We start from the raw sequence: 18,298 nt of genomic DNA on the forward strand, positions 1-18,298 counted from the left end.
GTTCACATTTTTAAAACATTGTGTATTCTCTGAATTCCTGTGTGTCCGTTGGGGAAAGGAGCCAGCCACTTCTCTGATAAGTGGCTGTGAGCCGTCGGTCTTTAAGCCCAGGGTAAATACATGCTATTAACCTTTCTTTTCTTTCTTCCTTTTCTTTCTTTCAGAGTCAGAGTTTTTCTTTCAGTGGCAGGAGTTCACAGCGGTATAAAATTGTCATTGCTTCTTTCAGGGAGGAATGCATTAAAAACCTTGGACAGTTAAGTGAGGAGTAGAATGCAGAAACAATTAGATTTGACTGTGGAGTCTTTGTTGGCAATTTTTAAAGGAAAGGATCATGGGCATATACACGGTGCAAAAAAAATTTTTTCACATGAGCATTTTATATTGATTAAATCCTTGTTCTTCCTTTTCCAAAACCCCATTTTGTGCTGTTTCTCGCTTTTGCTTTTGGTGACTCTGTTTTCTAAGACCAGGGAGTCGTTCTCACTGAAGGATCAATGTGTTCTTTTTTGTACTTTGTGGTGAAGGTTAATGGAGACCATAAGGGTACCAGACACTTGGGGTACAATATGCTGTGTATTATGGAGAAAATGTCTCCAATATATATAGATCCAGATCATGTTTAAAGTACATCATACCTGAGTGATTGTGGACATTATGAATAGGAATAATCACCATCTTAATAATTCTACTTATCATATTAACTGAGCACTTTCACTGTATCTTGATTTCTCTAAATAGCTACAAAAATGCATTTTTAAATCCAGAGATTGCAGTGTGATATTCTGCATTGAATAAAAGCCAGTTTAGTTTCCCCATTCCATGATATACTAATTGCAGTTATTAGGAAATGATGATGGAGGGTAAATAAATTGTACATATATAGATAAAATAATTCACTTTCCAAAATATAACATATAACTACTTGCAAATTGCTATAATTTAAGCAGTCTTAGTGTCCGTTTAATACTGTACTTGTGACTATCTTTCTGGTCATTTGGTATCCACCCTTAGTACAGATTAAGATGAATTATGTTGCAAGATTTTTTCAATTCAGGAATTTGCTAAGAAGCTGCTAAAAATAAGGAATTTTGAGGGTGGAGTTGCTTTTGCAGGAATAGGGATTTGGATGAAATGGCATGAAGGAACTTAAATTGAGTGCTTTTAAATCAGATTGTTAGGTCTACCAGTTTAGATTCTGGGTTCACAAACACTAGTGGTTTCAACTGCAGACCACAAATTCTAGTAATGTTTTAAGGTTATCACTCAATTTCTTCTGAAAAGCTTTAGGTCATACATATATTTGGACAGAAACCCAACTGAAGCAAGTATTGAGAGCGTGTGTAGGTTTATATTCACTTTTCTAGAGGGAACACTCGTGTATAACTGCGTTAATAAGGTTCATTAGCAAAAACCAAGATCTGTGTTTTCTAACTCCTTTGATAAGTGTTTTTCCCCCTAAACCCATGTGTATCATTTTATATTTTTTATTACGTGTGTCCTTGTTGTGTTCTATGAGGTAATTTATGCTTTTCATAAAAATTTATCATCTGAGATGTAACTATTCGTACAACGATATTTTTCTTGTTCATTTCCACATTTAAAGTTTTTTTTAAGTGAATGGGGAATTGGTTAATTAACTCCATGTCCCCGAACAAGCAGCATCTGATGCTTTGTGATTTCTTGTGGCTTAGTGGTATATGGAGCTTTGTCATAAAGTAGAGATGCCAAAAAGAACCTCCCAGATACTTTTAGACCAGTATTTCTCAGCTGGGTATGATTTTGTGCCCGAAGGGATGTTTGCATTTTCCAGAGACCTTTTTGGTTATTACAACTTCGGGGGTGGTATGGGAGGGGGCAGTGTTGTTGGCATCTAATGGCAAGAGGTCAAGGATGTTCCTAAACATCCTATAATGCATGAGGCAGCTCCATAGAACAAAGAATCATCTGGCTCAAAATGTCAGTAGCGCCCGGGTTGAGAAATTCTCTTTCGAAATGCCAGGTAGGAAACAAGAAGATGTGGGCTTCTGTCTTGGCAAATAGCTTCCCTTCAGTTCCCAATTTTCCTCATCTGTAGAATGGAAGTAAAAGTGTTCACCATTTCAAAAAGTTGTTGGGGGAAAATCAGTTAAATAATGCATGGAAACTATGAAGTGCCACACAAATATAATTGTTGGGAAGACATGATTAAAAAAAAAATTTTTTTTTTAACATTTATTTATTTTTGAGACAGAGAGAGAGCGTGAACAGGGGAGGGTCAGAGAAAGAGGGAGACACAGAATCTGAAACAGGCTCCAGGAGCTGAGCTGTCAGCACAGGGCCCGACGTGGGGCCCGAACCCACGGACCGTGAGATCATGACCTGAGCTGAAGTCGGACGCTTAACCGACTGAGCCACCCAGGAGCCCCAAGACATGATTTTTTAAATTGTTAGATATATTAGTAGTTGACGAGCAAAGAGGTTAAGGTTATGGAGTGAAAAGATTGGATGGTTTGGTATTATTGAATTGTTACTAATTTTGGGGGGAAAGGATTTATTTAATGTAGTTTTCTTATAACATAAACTTCAAAGCTCTATAATTTCTTTAAACCTAAGGATTATTTTTTCATCATAGCAAGAGGGAACACTCACTGTAGAATAATTAGAAAATTGAGGAAAGTGGAGGAGAATAGTCATCCATGGTCTACTCCCTTTCCTGTTTAAAGACCACTGAGTTCTTATCAATTTCTGGAAGAGTCCTTAAAATTGGAAGAAGAGCTAACGATGAGAAAAGGGGGAGCAGTGAAGGTGCTGTTGACCAGAGAAGGTACTATTTGTTTCTAAGCCCTTCATTTTCTCTTTTTTGGTAATTACCACGTACAGGTAAAATGCATTATAGGAGACATTAGAAAAATTGGTTCATTGTTTTCATACTTTGTGGGCTAACCTCCAAGCCATGTTCTCACTCGGCATGTTGTTTCCTCTCTGCTTCTTGCTCTCCCCTGTACTCAGCTAGGTGTGCCACTATTGCTTCCTGTCTCGAAAACCCAGCGGTAACGTGGGGTTTTAAGCAGCTGCCATGTTGAAATGACTGGGTTTCAGGGGCAGGAAACTGCTTCCTATGAGTATTCTTCCCTCTGAAGTGCACCAGGTTTTTTGGTATTTGGGGGCAACAAGCAAGCATAAAACATGAAGTTCATTTCCATGATATATTTACTTCTAAGATTTTATGATCTGTGATTCTTAGCAGCTGGCAGCAGGTACACATTTTTCCTTGGTGCTCTGTGAATAAATTGCCCAGTCTGGAGGCGAGACTTGCATTAGAAGAAAAACGAAAATTTCTTTAAGTCTGCTCTAGCCAGAAGACAGAGCTGGTCTTTGTTGGGATATTTTTAATCTGTGGTAACTGAATTTATTTAACAGTAATATTCACACAACACTTTGTTCACTCCTTTATTCATTCAGTAAATACTTGTTGAGCCTGTGCTATGAATCTCAGGGAGTGAATAAACAGAAAAAAGCATGCAAAAATCCTTGTCCTTACAGACTTTACAGTCTAGTGGAAGAAACTTGGGAGTTGTTCATTCAGGGTTTCTCGGTTGTAGATTTTACACATGCAAAAAAGTAAATCCTTTTTTGTAAATGTAGCCAGGCTGCTTGTTTTGATCCGAGCTGCGACAATGTGGGCAACTTAAGCTTGTCTCATCAGTAAAAAGAAATAAAGATGGTACCTACCTCTAAGCTTGTTTCGAGAATTGAATGACTGTGCCTGAAGAGTTTGGAATGGTGCCAGGCACAAGGTATAAGCCAAACATTTGTGTTTTTATTTTTTTATTGGTGAGTGCTTTGGGTTAAAAACAAAATGAAGAGCTTAAATCGTGTCCAGAATGCTTTAAAATGGTAGGGAGGGGCGCTGGGGTAGCTCAGTCATTTAAGCTTCCGACTCTTGGTTTCAGCTCAGGTCGTGATCTCATGGTTCATGGGTGCAAGCCCTGTATTGGGCTTGGTGCTGACATTACAGAGCCTGCTTGGGATTCTCGCTCTCGCTCCCTCCCTCCCCGCCCCCGTTCTCTCTGCCCCTCTCTACTTTCTCTCAAAATAAATAAACTTAAAAAAGATGGCAGGGAAGTGTGACCCATTAAATACAAAACAGAGTGGCTAATACATTCTATATTAGAAAGGCTTCGATTAGAAACGGATAAACCAAAGAAGTTTAGGCACTTAAAGTATGCAGTTTCTGAAATCTAGAGGAATTTGTTATGTAGACCGCACCAAAGATGATAACACATTAGGTGTTGTATTTTTAAGGAAAAATGAGAAACAAAGGTGCCTTTAATTTAACTTTAAAGGTCATGCAAAGTATATAATTTGGTAGGAATGTATTAGACTTTCTGGGCAAGTCAATATAAAGGTACGGTGTTGCTCTCACTGATTCAGTTTACTTAGGAAGTGGCAGAAACATAGGCATACCCTTTTGTAAAATGGTGTTTTCAGAGTTGTGTGCAAGTTAAAAATCTTACAAGTCAGATGATGTGTTAGGGAATTTTGCTCTTTAAGCAATTGTAAGAGTTTAAAGGAACTCTGAAGTATATATTCAGTTTCTCCTGAATTTTGTCTTACCAGTTTCTATTTCAGATATGTGCTTTCCAGAAGCAAGGTTTACCCAAAATACAAATTGCACAAGAAAGTTAGCCCTTCCTCCTACTTATTTTAAATATACCTTTAGTTCCTTCTCAGTACTGTTTATATTGCATTTATATTCTCAAGAATAACAGTTGCCACGTGGTTGGAGAAGAGCTCTTGACATTTTCATCCCATGTTCTTTGATAACAAAGGTGTTAGTTGTATCTTTTCCTTGTCTTCTGGTAAAATTCTCTGATTTAACTTTGTGGAGGGGCAGCTCAAATGGTGAACAGGTTGGCCTATAGGTATTTAAAAAATAAATTTAGGTTGATTATTTTCAGGTGCATTGGGTAACTCAGGCAAGTTTGTATATTTAAAGTAGAAATAGGTAAGAACATTTTGTAATTAACACAGCTCTTGTTTTTAATGGTGATTTAAAGGGCTTACGGCTATTAGAATTGACAACAGTTCATTCAATTAAGCACAATTATATCTGCAGACTTATTTGCAGTTAATTTGCTCAAGCTGTAGCAAGGCTGTAATTTTAGCAGTTTTTTTCAATAAGTAGAATTTAAAATCTTTATCGTAAGAGAAAAGACAAAAAAATTAAGGAGAAAACAATCTGCCAAATGTATATTTTCCCAGTAAAAAATTTTGTTATTGAACAAGATTGTACACAGGGAGGCAGACACTACCCCCCCCCCCCCCCCCCCCGTTAAAGCCATTGTGTAAAACTAGGTGAGTCTGCTAATCACCGTATATGAGTTTTCTAATTGGAAAAATCATTTCATGTATTGTGGCATCTCCAAAGAATCCCATCTTTATACCTGTTTAGAATGACCATTCATGCGTGTTGGTTAGAGACTGCTGGATGAGCCTGAATATAAATTATAAGCCCACTTGATGTGGATTTAGGAAGTGGGCTGCTAGAGATGTACAAACTGGCTGATATAGAAATGCTTTCAGGTTTTCATGTTTATTCCTTTATTTAACTATTATCTGTAAATGTGTATTATGTGAGAGCAAGATAGGCCTGATGTCTGCCCTCAGGAAGCTTCCTTGCTAACAGAAAACACAATAATTCAACAATTCTACAGCCTGTGTTACAACTATGCGAAGTACCAGTACTAGTTTGCTGTAGAGGTTGAAGGCAGTAAGAAGAGGGGGTCTCTATGGTATATTTTTAAATTTTTAAATATTGAAATTTGAAGGGTGAAAGAGTTAGCCAGGCTAAGAGGATGAGGAGGTTTTTCCAGCTAAAGGAGACAGCATGTGCAAAGGACCTGAGGTGCAACCAACACTGCAGCTGGAGCAGAGGGGACAAAGATGCAGACTGGTAAGGTTGGCAGGAACCTGATCAAGCAGGGTGCTTCTGGGCCATATTACCTTGGCCTTGTAACATAGCAGGGGAAATTGAAGGCTTTAAAACAGGGCATCAAGTGACATGATGGGACTTGAATCCTGTGTGAAAAAAAGAAAGAAGGATTCCCCGATTGCTACCACCCCTGGGAACATCTCTCTTCTCTCTCTCTGCCCTCTCTGCCAAATGCCTTGAAAGCCTTCATTTCCTTTCACTCACTCATGCTTTAATTCTTTGCAATCTGACTGCCACCTCCACACTCTTGAGACTTCTTCTTTGAGGTCACTGGTGACCTTCTTGCTGTCACATTTTGACACCTTTCTTCTCCTCTTGTTATCTAAAACATTGATGCTGTTAACCCCTTCCTGAAAGCTGTCCCACAGCTCCACTGCTGTCTGGCTTCTGAAGCACAGTACCTCTCTCCTTCCTTTCTTTGTCTTTGCTCTCTCCTCTTTGGTGTCTTCTCCTCTTCTCATCTCTCCCTTTCCCCCAGTGAAGACTTTTCCCCAAACTTCTGTGAATGGCAAGTCTCTTTTGTTACTGCAACTGCGTGGATGGCTTGCTTTCACCTGAGCTCCAGTTGTTGAGCACCCCTAAGTGCTATTCAAAGCACTGGGGATGCTCTAGGCAACAAGAGGAAAGGCCTCTCCTTAAAGAGCCACACTCCAAGATGTTAAATGCATCCATAAATAAACAAGATAATGTCAGGTGGTGATAAGTGCAATAAAAAAAATAAGATAATGAGTAGAGAATGCTTAAGTGGGTGGGAGAGGGACTTCCCCCTGGGAAGTGACATTTGAGTTCAGGCCTGAGTAATAAGTGGGACCCAAGCCATGCCAGGATCTAGAGGAAGATCCAGGCAGGGGGAACAGCAGAGGCCTAGGCCCCATTAGGAATGGTCTTTCCATTTCATGCTGTGCTCTCTTATCTGGATGTCTTACTGATACCTCTTATTTGACTGCTTCAAACTTGGTATCTCTCTTTCTGGTCCCGCCTTACCAATGGATGATTTCTCTGTTCCTCGTAATACCATCTCTGTCTGCCACCCTCAAAACCTTAGACCAGCGGTCAGAAAACTTTTTCTGTGAAGGAAAAGGCAGTAGTTTTAGCTTTGAGGACCATGCTGCTTTTGTCACAGCTACACAATTCTGTTGTAGAACTGAAGCAAATATAGACAGTATATAAACCAATGAGTGTGGCTATGTTCCAATAAAAGTTTATGTATGGACCCTGAAATTTGAATTTTCACTTGTCACAAAATATTTTTTCCCAACCACTTAAAAATGTAAAATTCATACAGCTTCTTAGCTGTCCAGAACAAGTGGCAGACGGGATTTGGTGCGTGGGCCAAAGTTTGCTGCCCTTAGTGCTCCCTTCCAGTATTTGCACCTTTCAATGCTCAGTGGTCCCTGCCTTGAGCTAACTTTCTTCTGCCTGGTGATCACAGCAGTCTCTAATGTAGCCTCCCTGCCTGCAGCCCTTTCCCTCCAGTTTGTCCTCCACACAGATATTGAATAATCTTCTTGCAGCTGGATTCAGGTCATAGAATTTCCCTGACCACAAGCCTTCGGAAGCCCCTACTGCGTACAGAAAATAGTCTAAACTCCACCTTGCTGTGGCATTCAAGGCTTCTTATGATAAGACCTCAACTTTTCTGCTTCTCCAATTTCTCTTCCTCTGCACTGTGCCAAAATAGATTATTTACTGTATTGCATTCAGCCTTAAACATTTCTTCTGTTTTTCTGCAGTCTTCTTTTTTTAAAATTGTTTTGTTTATTTATTTACTTATTCATAGTGTGCATGCATGGATTGGGGGAAGGGGCAGAGAGAGAGAGAAGAGAGAGACAATCCCAAGCAGGCTCCACACTGTCAGTGCAGAGCCCAACACGGGGCTCAATCTCACAAACCCATGAGACCATGATCTGAGCTGAAATGAAGAGTCGGGGACAATCAACCAACTGAGCCACCCAGGTGCCCCTGCAGTCTTCTTTTTTAACGTACTTTGCCTATGCCTTCTGCTCTCTCTGTCTGCCAAATTTCTATACCTTTCACGGCCCCTTCAAATGTCCCTACTCACTCCCCCTCATCCCAGACAAGAAGTTTGTATATATGTAGCACTTCAGTGGTGTGCAATCCTCTTTTCGAGGGCATCGTGTTCTGCCTTGTGCCTCAGTTCTTTTGTAGACTGGCTTCTACTGTACAGTCTCAAAGTCTTGGAGGCCAGGAACAGTCTCACTCACTGTAGTATGGCCTTTCACAGTAGGCACGTGGTGTTTATTGAATAAATGCTAAGTCCTATGTAGATATATACAATATGTAGATGTTGTAAATGAGAATGTTTTGCTGATGGGAATTTGGTCAGATTAAATCCTTGAGTCTTATATAAAGAGGTACAGTTTTGTGAAAGATTAGGTGTTTTGGAAGACATTAGTTGTATTCTTGGTCCTGTCAATATTGAGCTTAGATAAATACATTCAGGCAAATTACTGATGTTCCTCTTTAGGAATTGTTGTTTCCTTTCATAAAGAAAAGAATGCTCTTTAATTCATAATGTTTCCTTGCCTGAAAGCTCAGGGCCGAGTTATTTGCTTGTTTTAGCTTGCTATCTGTTTTTTCTGACAATAATCTCCTTGCCTCAGTCTCCCATCAGATCACTTGTCACATATGTTAAGTCCTTCCTTTAATGAGTGGTTCTGTCGTATGTGGCTTTTATATTCATGTAGGTAGCCTCAACGTCTTTTTTGGTGATAGGATTATAAATAATAAATACTAGCTCCTTAGTGTAACCATCCTGAAGTGACACCAAGATGGTAGAAGTAACTGAGAAGAAACAGACTAAAAGGCTCTGGGGCAACGTGGGAAACATGATGTGGGTTTGGTGGAAAATGAGAAAGCGACTTTATAAGTGTCTTGTAATCTTTTGATTAACGTGTGCCTGGGGCAGATTGTCTCCCAGGTTTGTGGGTGTGTAGCACATCTTTATCGATAGGAAGGAGAGGGAGCAAGAGGATGAAACTCAAGATTAGTGAACTTTTATGCCTGCTGTTGTATGTGCTTTGTATTTGCTATTTAATCTTTTCATAGAGGGTTGGATCTTAACAGCAGCATTTTCCAGATGGAGCAAACAAAGCTAATAAATAGCAGACCCAAAATTCAAATTTGAAGCCCTCTGGCATTAAAACAGATAAACACCCTTTCTACTCTTTCTACTCTATCCCCAGCTTTACTGAGATATAATTGGAAAACGCTTCTCTTAGAAGAACCCTTTGTACTGTCTGGTCACTTGTCTCTTTGTTTTGTGTGTATGTTTTGGTTTTTTTTGTTTTTGCTGTTTTGGCATTTAAACCAATGGAACTTGTTTCTGTCCCATTTTATAGCTTAATGCTTCTGAAGCAGTTTTTGCCTCTCCAAAAAGTGCCTTTCCGCACCTGTATTGTGTTTGGTATTGTTAGATGCTAAGTAATAAAGAGGATCTGAGAGGATTTTACCGTGAGGGGATGGGGGTGAAATAGGCAACTGGGTTCATTTAGCTGTCCTAAACAGAGTTTTCAGTACTTTCGTGTGAAATCTTTTTGACAGTGTAAATCAAACTTGATTTACTGTTATTTTTTATTACCTGGTTATTATATAGTATGTTCCGTGTTTACAGGTTTGGATCTAGATGTGTTGTGAAAAGCAGGCTGGACTTGGAACCAGCAAGAACTGGGTCTGAGGCTGTCCTCTGCCACAGCTAGGTCTGTGACTTTGGGTTCATAATTGACCCTCAGTTTTTCTCAGCTGTAAAATGGATTTACTAGTGCCTATCACAAAGGTAGTTTTGTGAAGGTTAAATGAGGTAGAACATATGAAATAACTTCAGACGGCACCTGGGATTCAGCAGCATTTACTAAATGTTAGTTTCCCACTCCAGATACTGAAAATTGCCAGGGAATGTGTAAATGATTGTAATGTTTGCATGTTTATAAATGGGAACTTGATCGATAGATCATACTCAAGTTATGAACTTGTGACGCAGGAAACCTCCTAATGCAAATGGCTGGGTTCCCACTGCTACAAAAACATCAGTATTGCATAGTGGCTCAGACTTCCAAATATGGAACTAGAGTCTGTGGGTTTGAATTCTGCTTTATTTTACTAGCTTTTTGATCTTGGGCAAGTTACTCAAACTCTTTGTGTCTTGGTTTCCTCCTGTGTAAAATGGGGATAATGATAGCACCTAGTTTTTAGGTTGTAAGGATTACATGAGCATATGCATGAGCATGTGTGTGTACGTGTACCAGTACTCCATAAGGGTTTGTCACTACTATTTACTACCACTCCTGTCTTTTCCTCATTGTGTAGACAGACCATAAATCACTGGAAATTCCTTGAAATCCCCTGCCATGTCTTCTCTTATCAGGAGAATCCTCTGTGCATTTTAGGTCTATCTTTTCCCTCTATCTTCAGTCCCTTTTTAGCTACTTCATTTTAACTGAGGCTGTCATTTTCTCATATGCTCTCCACGGTGCTTTTCCTTGTACATTTCTTGTCTAGACGCTTAAAAAAAAATGGCTTTGTTTTATGTGGAAACTGAACATTTTCTAATAATGAATGATAAACCCAGCTATGTGTTAAGCATACTTTTATGCCAGGGAAGATGAAAGCCATAAAGTCTCAAGCAGATTTAAAAAAAAGTGTATAAACTACTTTATTGTGTATTGAATGCTTACTCTGTGCCAGACATTAAGTTCAGTACACTGAGGCTAAGAATGACCAAATATGTTTAAAGACACCCAGGTTTTTTTTTTTTTTTTTTTAATGTTTATATTTGAGAGAGGTGGAGGAGCAGAGAGAGAGGAGAGGGGAACAGGATCTGAAGCGGGCTCTGTGCTGACAGCAATGCTGACAGCAGAGAGACCAACGCGGGGCTGGAACTCACAAAGTGCGAGGTCATGGCCTGAGCTGAAGTGGGACGCTCAACGGACTGAGTCATCCAGGTGCCCCTAAAGGCACCCAGTTTTTTTTTAATTTTTTTTTTAACGTTTATTTATTTTTGAGACAGAGACAGAGCATGAACGGGGGAGGGGCAGAGAGAGGGAGACACAGAATCTGAAACAGGCTCCAGGCTCTGAGCTGTCAGCACAGAGCCCGACGTGGAGCTCGAACTCACAGACCGCGAGATCATGACCTGAGCCGAAGTCGGCCACTTAACCGACTGAGCCACCCAGGCGCCCCTAAAGGCACCCAGTTTTTAAGTGGAGGAACCTAGATTTGATTGAAGTGAGGCCTCCCTGACCCTTGGTTTCAAAATTCCTGAGGTGAGTTGCCTTAAAGCCGACAGCCACCTCCTCAGCACTCCGTCTGCACCCCTTATTAACCTACTCTCTGCTTTCCCTTAAGCTCCAGCTTTCAAGGTGACAAGATCACTCACAGTTCTCTGGCTGCAGTAATGTTTCCTGCTCCTTTTGCAAGGCAGATGTATAGTGTTTCAGTTGCTGTATGTGTTAAATTGGTCTTTTGTGTGTTGGCTTGGAAACCTAGCCACATTTATAGCAGTGCGTGTTGGGGGAAAATGTGCTTTACATTTCAGACAGCCAACTGGGAGCAAATTTTCAAAAAGGCAAAACCTTTTATAAACTACAGGTACTAATGTATTTGAGTATACATTACCTGCGTTGGTACACTTGAAAGGCTTATATGTCATGCCTGAACTAGGCACGTTCTGGAATTTATACACATTATTACACTTCTGCTTAGCTGTCTGTTCTCATCTGTGCCTGACCTTTGTATCCCCAACCACCACCATTGTGTTTGGCACATACTAGGAACCCTATGAAGAGACCTATTTAGTCCTCTTTAAAAATCGATGGCTTTTTATACTTTTCTGTATGTTCGATATAGTTCAATAAAAAAAAAAATCAATGCAATAAGGGTCAGGCAACATAGAAGGAGGGATGTTGCCACGCAGTTACCGATTAGATGAAAATACTGCTCATGCTAGACCGAGTTGAAGCATTGAAAGGTATTTGGGAGCCAGACACTTAGACAATATTGCTTTGATTATTGGAAGGCAAGGAAAGCAGTCAAACGAGTTCTTTCTTGGCTTGGAGTCTTGTTTACTTTTCTCAGGTTGAAGTGATAGCTCTAATGGTTTTAAGGAATCAGGGAGACAGGTCTGCCATGAACCCAGCATATTGGGTTCTAAGTTTATAAACATTTTCTAGTTGGTGTTGTTTAAAGGTTTGTAGTACACAGTGATCATAAAATCTTATAATAATTGTAAGAGTTGGAAGAAATTGAAGTCACCCAGAGATACTTCCCCAGTTTTATAAGAGAAAACTAGGAATAAGAGCATTTGTGTGGCTTGCTCAAGACCTCAGTGGGCCACCACTTCTGTGTTTTATTTATTTACTTATTCATTCGTTCAACTGTTTATTTTTGAACTAGAGAGAGCGCGAGTGGGGAAGGGAGAGAGAGAGAGGGAGGGAGGGAAGATCCGAAGCGGGCTCTGCACTGACAGCAAAGAGCCCGATGTGGGGCTCAAACTCATAGAACCATGCGGTCATGACCTGAGCCGAAGTCAGCTGTTTAACTGACTGAGCCACCCAGGCACCCCTTTGTGTTATTTTTAAAATACAACCTCATGCAGAATTTGTGATTGAGTGGTAAAATGATATAGAAAGTATTGACATGTAGAACTTAAGAAACTAAATGCCCATTTGTTGAAATAGTTCTGAGAAGTTTAAGATGTATTTGTGGGTGAAAGATTTAGAGATTATTTAAGAGCAGTGGGGGTTATGTAGGGTCCAGCCATTGGACAGTGGACATTGTGAAGTGCAGTGTCTTGTGGGAGAAGAGTGATCATGCTGCTCTCTTTGGCTCTTGCCATATTAGAAGTTATAGAGGTTAGGGACCAAGTCTCTCTTGATTATCCATTAGTCCCAGTCAAGCCCTATCCCTGCTGCCAAGCAGACGGTCAGTAAGTATTACTGAACACGTGAATGCCAATTATAAGATGCTAAGTATGGGTTTGTGTTGTGTAAGTTTGATTGTTTTGGCTGGCATTTCTTTTTTATGTTCCTTTTATCAGGAGAAAAGCCACTTTACCAAGCATTTCCAGCCTGTTAGACCTTAATGGAGGTAACAGTTAATATTAAGAGCAGCAAAAACAAAGTATTGTGAGGTCAGGGAGATAAAAAGGTGTTCGGTATAACTTTCATTTGAGACTTAAGGCAGCTGAGATTCAGAGGAGTGAAGCAGTTATGAGCTAGCCTGGAGCCCTGTACTCTCCCATTGTGCCCCAGGGCTGCACTTGACTGCTTGTGACTGGTTTGGGGGGACAGCACAACCTGTGATGCCTTCTTCTGTTGCAGTCCGCTCAAGTTCATCTGCTCACCCACTGGCTCCTGTGTCCACCTGGCTCCACAGAGCCTCCCAGAGGCTTAGAATTTATGCCTGCTGTCTTCTGGTCACACTCAAGGCCCTAATCACATAGCTGAGTCAGAATGACCTGTCCTTGACATCTTGCAATGAGGCCTGCTCTTACCATATTCTCACTGTGGGAATGAAGCCTCAGGAAGTAATTCAGTCCAGGTATTTATGGCTGAAACAGGTGCCTTAAAGCAAGATAGTCTGCTCACCTTGACTTGGGACTCTGAGGAGAGAGGTTTTTACTTCCTCTTTTGACCTTTACCTTAAGTCATTTAAAAGCTATAGCCTACAAATGCAAAATAATCGTAACTGTTCGATTTTCTAGAAGTAAGAGACATATGCTGTAGAGTCTTTTGTATTATGTTTAGTTTCTTTTTCACAGTATAATACCATTTATTTTACAAACTAGTTACCCAAACTATATATTCTTTATGTACACGTATATGTAACAGATATATAGAAAACTAATGATGGCAACTGAAACTATTATTTTATTTGAATATTTTGAAGGTATATGAGAATACATTTATTTAATGTTTCTATAATTACAATATTTACTTTTAAAGAGATTACAATGATTATAAATATAGGAATTTAAAAATGGTATATTAATATGAAGCTGTCAGGGCCATCTTAAAAATGCCATAAAATGAAATGAAATGAAATAATGAAATAAAACTATTTCTACTCAAAGATGGCTTTTATTGTATCAATAATTAGAATTCTTTTTACTGTTAACGCCATTTAGATGATATGTCAACTGCTAACCCCTCTTATTTTCCATTTAAGCTTTATTTTTACAATACTTCTCACACTATGAAATTAAATACTCTATGGAAGTCTATACTGGCTCATCACTGTTACCATTAAAGTGAAGATCTTCTGCACACACTATATAAAAAAGTATATGCTTTTATATACTCTTCAAGGGATCCACTAATTTTATTTTATTTAATTTTTAAAATTTACATCCAAATTAGTTAGCATATAGTGCAACTATGATTTCAGGAGTTGATTCCTAAATGCCCCTTACCCATTTAGCCCATCCCCCCTCCCACAACTCCTCCAGTAACCCTCAGTTTTTTCTCCATCTTTAAGAGTCTCTTATATTTTGTCCCTCTCCCTGTTTTTATATTATTTTTGCTTCCCTTCCCTTGTGTGCATCTGTTCTGTGTCTTCAAGTCCTCATATGAGTGAAGTCATATGATATTTGTCTTTCTCTGGCTAATTTCACTTAGCATAATACCCTCTAGTTCCATCCATGTAGTTGCAAAGGGCAAGATTTCATTCTATCTAATTGCTGTGTAATACTCCATTGCATATATATGTGTGTGTGTGTGTGTATGGGTAAGGGGCACATCTTTATTCATCCATCAATGGACATTTGGGCTGTTTCCATACATTGGCTATTGTTGATAGTGCTGCTATAAACATGGGGGTGCATGTGTCCCTTTGAAACAGCACACCTGTATCCTGTGGATAAATGCCTAGTAGGGCAATTGCTGGGTTGTAGGGTAGTTCTATTTCTAATTTTTTGAGGAAACTTCACACTGTTTTCCAGAGTGGCTGCACCAGTTTGCATTCCCACCAGCAGTGCAAAAGAGATCCTCTTTCTCCGCATCCTCGCCAATGTCTGTTGTTGCCCGGATTGTTAATGTTAGCAGTTCTGAGAGGTGTGAGGTGGTATCTCATTGTGGTTTGGATTTGTATTTCCCTGATGATGAGTGATGTGGAGCATTTTTTCATGTGTCAATTGGCCATCTGGATGTCTTCTTTGGAGAAGTGTCTATTCCTGTCTTTTGCCCATTTTTTCACTGGATTATTTGTGATAAGTTCTCTATAGATTTTAAATACTAACCCTTTTTCTATGTCGTTCGCAAATATCTTCTCCCATTCTGTTGGTTGCCTTTTAGTTTTGCTGATTGTTTCCTTTGCTGTGCAGAAGCTTTTTATTTTGATGAGGTCCCAGTAGTTCATTTTTGTTTTTGTTTCCCTGGCCTCTGGAGATGTGTTGAGTAAGAAGATGCTGCAGCAAAGATCAAAGAGGTTTTTGCCTACTTTTGCCTCGAGGATTTTGATGGCTTCCTGTCTTACGTTTAGGTCTTTCATCCATTTTGAGTTTATTTTTGTGTATGGTGTAAGAAAGGGTCCAGGTTCATTCTTCTCCATGTCGCTGTCCAGTTTTCCCAGGACCACTTGCTGAAGGGAGTGTCTTTATTCCATTGGTTATTCTTTCCTGCTTTGTCCAAAATTAGTTGGCTCTACGTTTGTGGGTCCATTTCTGGGTTCTCGATTCTGTTTCATTGATCTGAATGACTGTTTTTGTGCCATATGTTTAGTTTCTATAGACACTAGGCACTTGCATTTTTAGTTGTTTATCTAAAGAGTTTTTTTTTTTAATTTTAGATACTTTGTTTAGCCAGTGTATTATGTTCAACAAGTAGTTACAGTTTCATCTGGAATACTGTTAGCCATTCTTTTATTTACTTGCAGAGAAGTCAGGATGTCAGCCTAAATTGGTGCTTCCTAGGCAATCACTTGAAACTTGCTATAGTACCTGAATTCTTCTTTTAAAATTTTATTTAGCATTTTAAAGAAATTAAGACAAATACTATACATGAATTTTAGAAAATTCATAAAAATTCATAGAAAATTCAATAAATAAAAATTATTTTTACCTGACCTATCACTCAGATAAACATTTTTGTTATTATTTTAGTGTTTATTATGTCAGACTTTGTTTCATGCATAATGGACCTATAAATTTAAAAAAAAATCAAGGAGATCGTAGAACATAATGCTGTTTTGTAATCTGGTTTTTTTCACCAAGTGGTTCCTCACAATTTTATCCCCATATGGTAATAATTTTGGTTAGGGTGACCTAATGTTTTATGGTACATAGTTTTCCTTCTAAAGTGCAACATGCATTGTTTGTTTTTCCTACTGTAAATAATCCTATTGAAAACATCTTTGTGCCTCCATTTTTGTGTACTTTTCTGATTGTTTCCTTAGGAGGCCGTGAATGGTATTGCTTTGTCAAATTTTTTCACATTTTAAGATTTTGGATAATTATTTATGTCATGGTTTAAAAAGCATCTGCTGTGCTCTAATGGAAACATCATAAATCTGCCCAGTTGGTGTTGTACAATAGCAGGTTGCATAGGTTCTTTGGTGAATGTATGGTTCTGGGGATTTTGGATTCCTGAGCAGTGTTTCTAATGGTTAGATTTCCCCGGAGTACCATAAACATTCTGGGCTGCCAGATTCCAAGATTTACTTTGAAGCTGTGAGGTGGAAGCCACCTTAAATACTTAAATAGTGGGAAGATAATCTGTGGAAGAGACAGGCTTTATCATTGTGTGTTTACCAGGTGTGTTGTAGTGAACCTTGGAAAGTCTTCCAAGTAAAATAGGGACTTCTTTTTCCCCCCTTATGATTAAAATAGTTTCTGCTAATCTTTCATGACAAAGAGAGACACCCAAAAGCAATTTCAGAAGACAGATCTTTTACTGATCAGTGGTTATCAAGATTTCACATGGATAGTATTCTCAGTGTTCTCAAGTTATTTTATCAGTCAGGTCTGTTTCAGTGAAATAAGCAAGGCTAGTTTATCTTTGCAAAGGCTTGCTACAACAAGCTCATAACTGTGTTCCCTGGGGAGCAAAGAATACTTTTAAGATTTTGCTTTAGGCATCTCTGTGCAGCCTTATGCTATGAGCCTTTCAGATTCTGTATGTGAAACTGGTGTGACGTTAATTCTAGCATGACAGCTTTTCAGATAGTCTTTTTGCTTAAGTCAAAGTCTGCAGAGCTAACACCATGCTGGGTACATTAATTTCTTTTCTCTTTATTTGCTCCTTTCTCCTTGCCTCCTGATTTATACAAGAGAGTCATTATACCTAAGCGGTCCTACAATTTTTTGATTAGATTTATATTTGATAAAATTAAACTGTGTCAATAATTAATGGAAACCAAACCAAGGGAACCTATGTTAAGGGAGCATTGAGTTGAAGACCTGGTAGAGGGCAAAGTTCTTAGAGCACAGATGAGAGATCCTATCTGTGTATTATCTTCCTGTTCTTTGACTTCAGTGTTCGCGTGTTCCTTCCAAAGCCTCCGTTTCAGGGTAATAAAATAGGCACTCTTTTCTAGGTTATACTTCAGGTAATTTAGAAACATTGATACTTCTAATTCAGTCTATTTCGGTATGAGCCTTTAATGCTTTGTAAGTCTCTCCTTCTATATATAATCTAGTGTAGATTTAATGATTTTTTTAAATTATGTTTTTTCTTCATAAATGTAATAGTACTCAGGCCTAACATAATGCTGTATTTACCAACTGGAAGGATGATGTTAAATTTGAAATTGTACTCACAAAATTACGGAATTGTGTACTACTGTTCTAATAAAGGCATGTGATACTGCAGATAAGATATCAAATGGAGCTATGGAGAGAAATTCTTCTACAAGGACCTATATAGTTCAGCACGATTTTGCTTTTTTTTTTGGATTTCTGTGTTGTCCCTGGTGACAGATGTTGAGGTTTATTGGCCCATGGAACTAGAGCCTTTTAAAAGGAGGGAGGGAGAGAATCCATGAGATTCAGTGATGTCAAGGCATGATCCCTTCATTAGGGTTCTTGTTTCTGTTTCATTGGTCTCATTTCTTGCCAATAGTAAGGTTTTCTCCAAGTGGCTTGAAAGAGAAGAACTGGCTGCCCCAAGATGATATTCTGGCTTCTGTTCATCAAATCTCCCTGAGGGTCTCTTGCTTGAGTCACTCCTCAGTCCTGTAGGTAGATAGTGGGAGGTCAGGCCTCCATCATGGATGGGGGTCAAGCAGGACACTGCCTGAATTGTAGCCCTAACAGAACCACATGGGATGAGAAATTTCTAGGCATAGATGTCTACCATAACATCTTGAACT

At 39.1% G+C, this 18,298-nt stretch overlaps 1 protein-coding gene across 3 annotated transcripts in view; it reads left to right on the forward strand.

Moving 5' to 3' along the window:
- JAK1 (Janus kinase 1) overlaps positions 1-18,298 on the forward strand; it is a 239,721-nt gene that overhangs the window by 112,232 nt on the left and 109,191 nt on the right. The window lies entirely within an intron of this gene.

The sequence above is a fragment of the Panthera pardus genome, unplaced genomic scaffold (assembly GCF_024362965.1).
Source record: "Panthera pardus isolate Hobbes unplaced genomic scaffold, ASM2436296v1 HiC_scaffold_11, whole genome shotgun sequence".
Taxonomy (NCBI): Eukaryota; Metazoa; Chordata; class Mammalia; order Carnivora; family Felidae; genus Panthera; species Panthera pardus.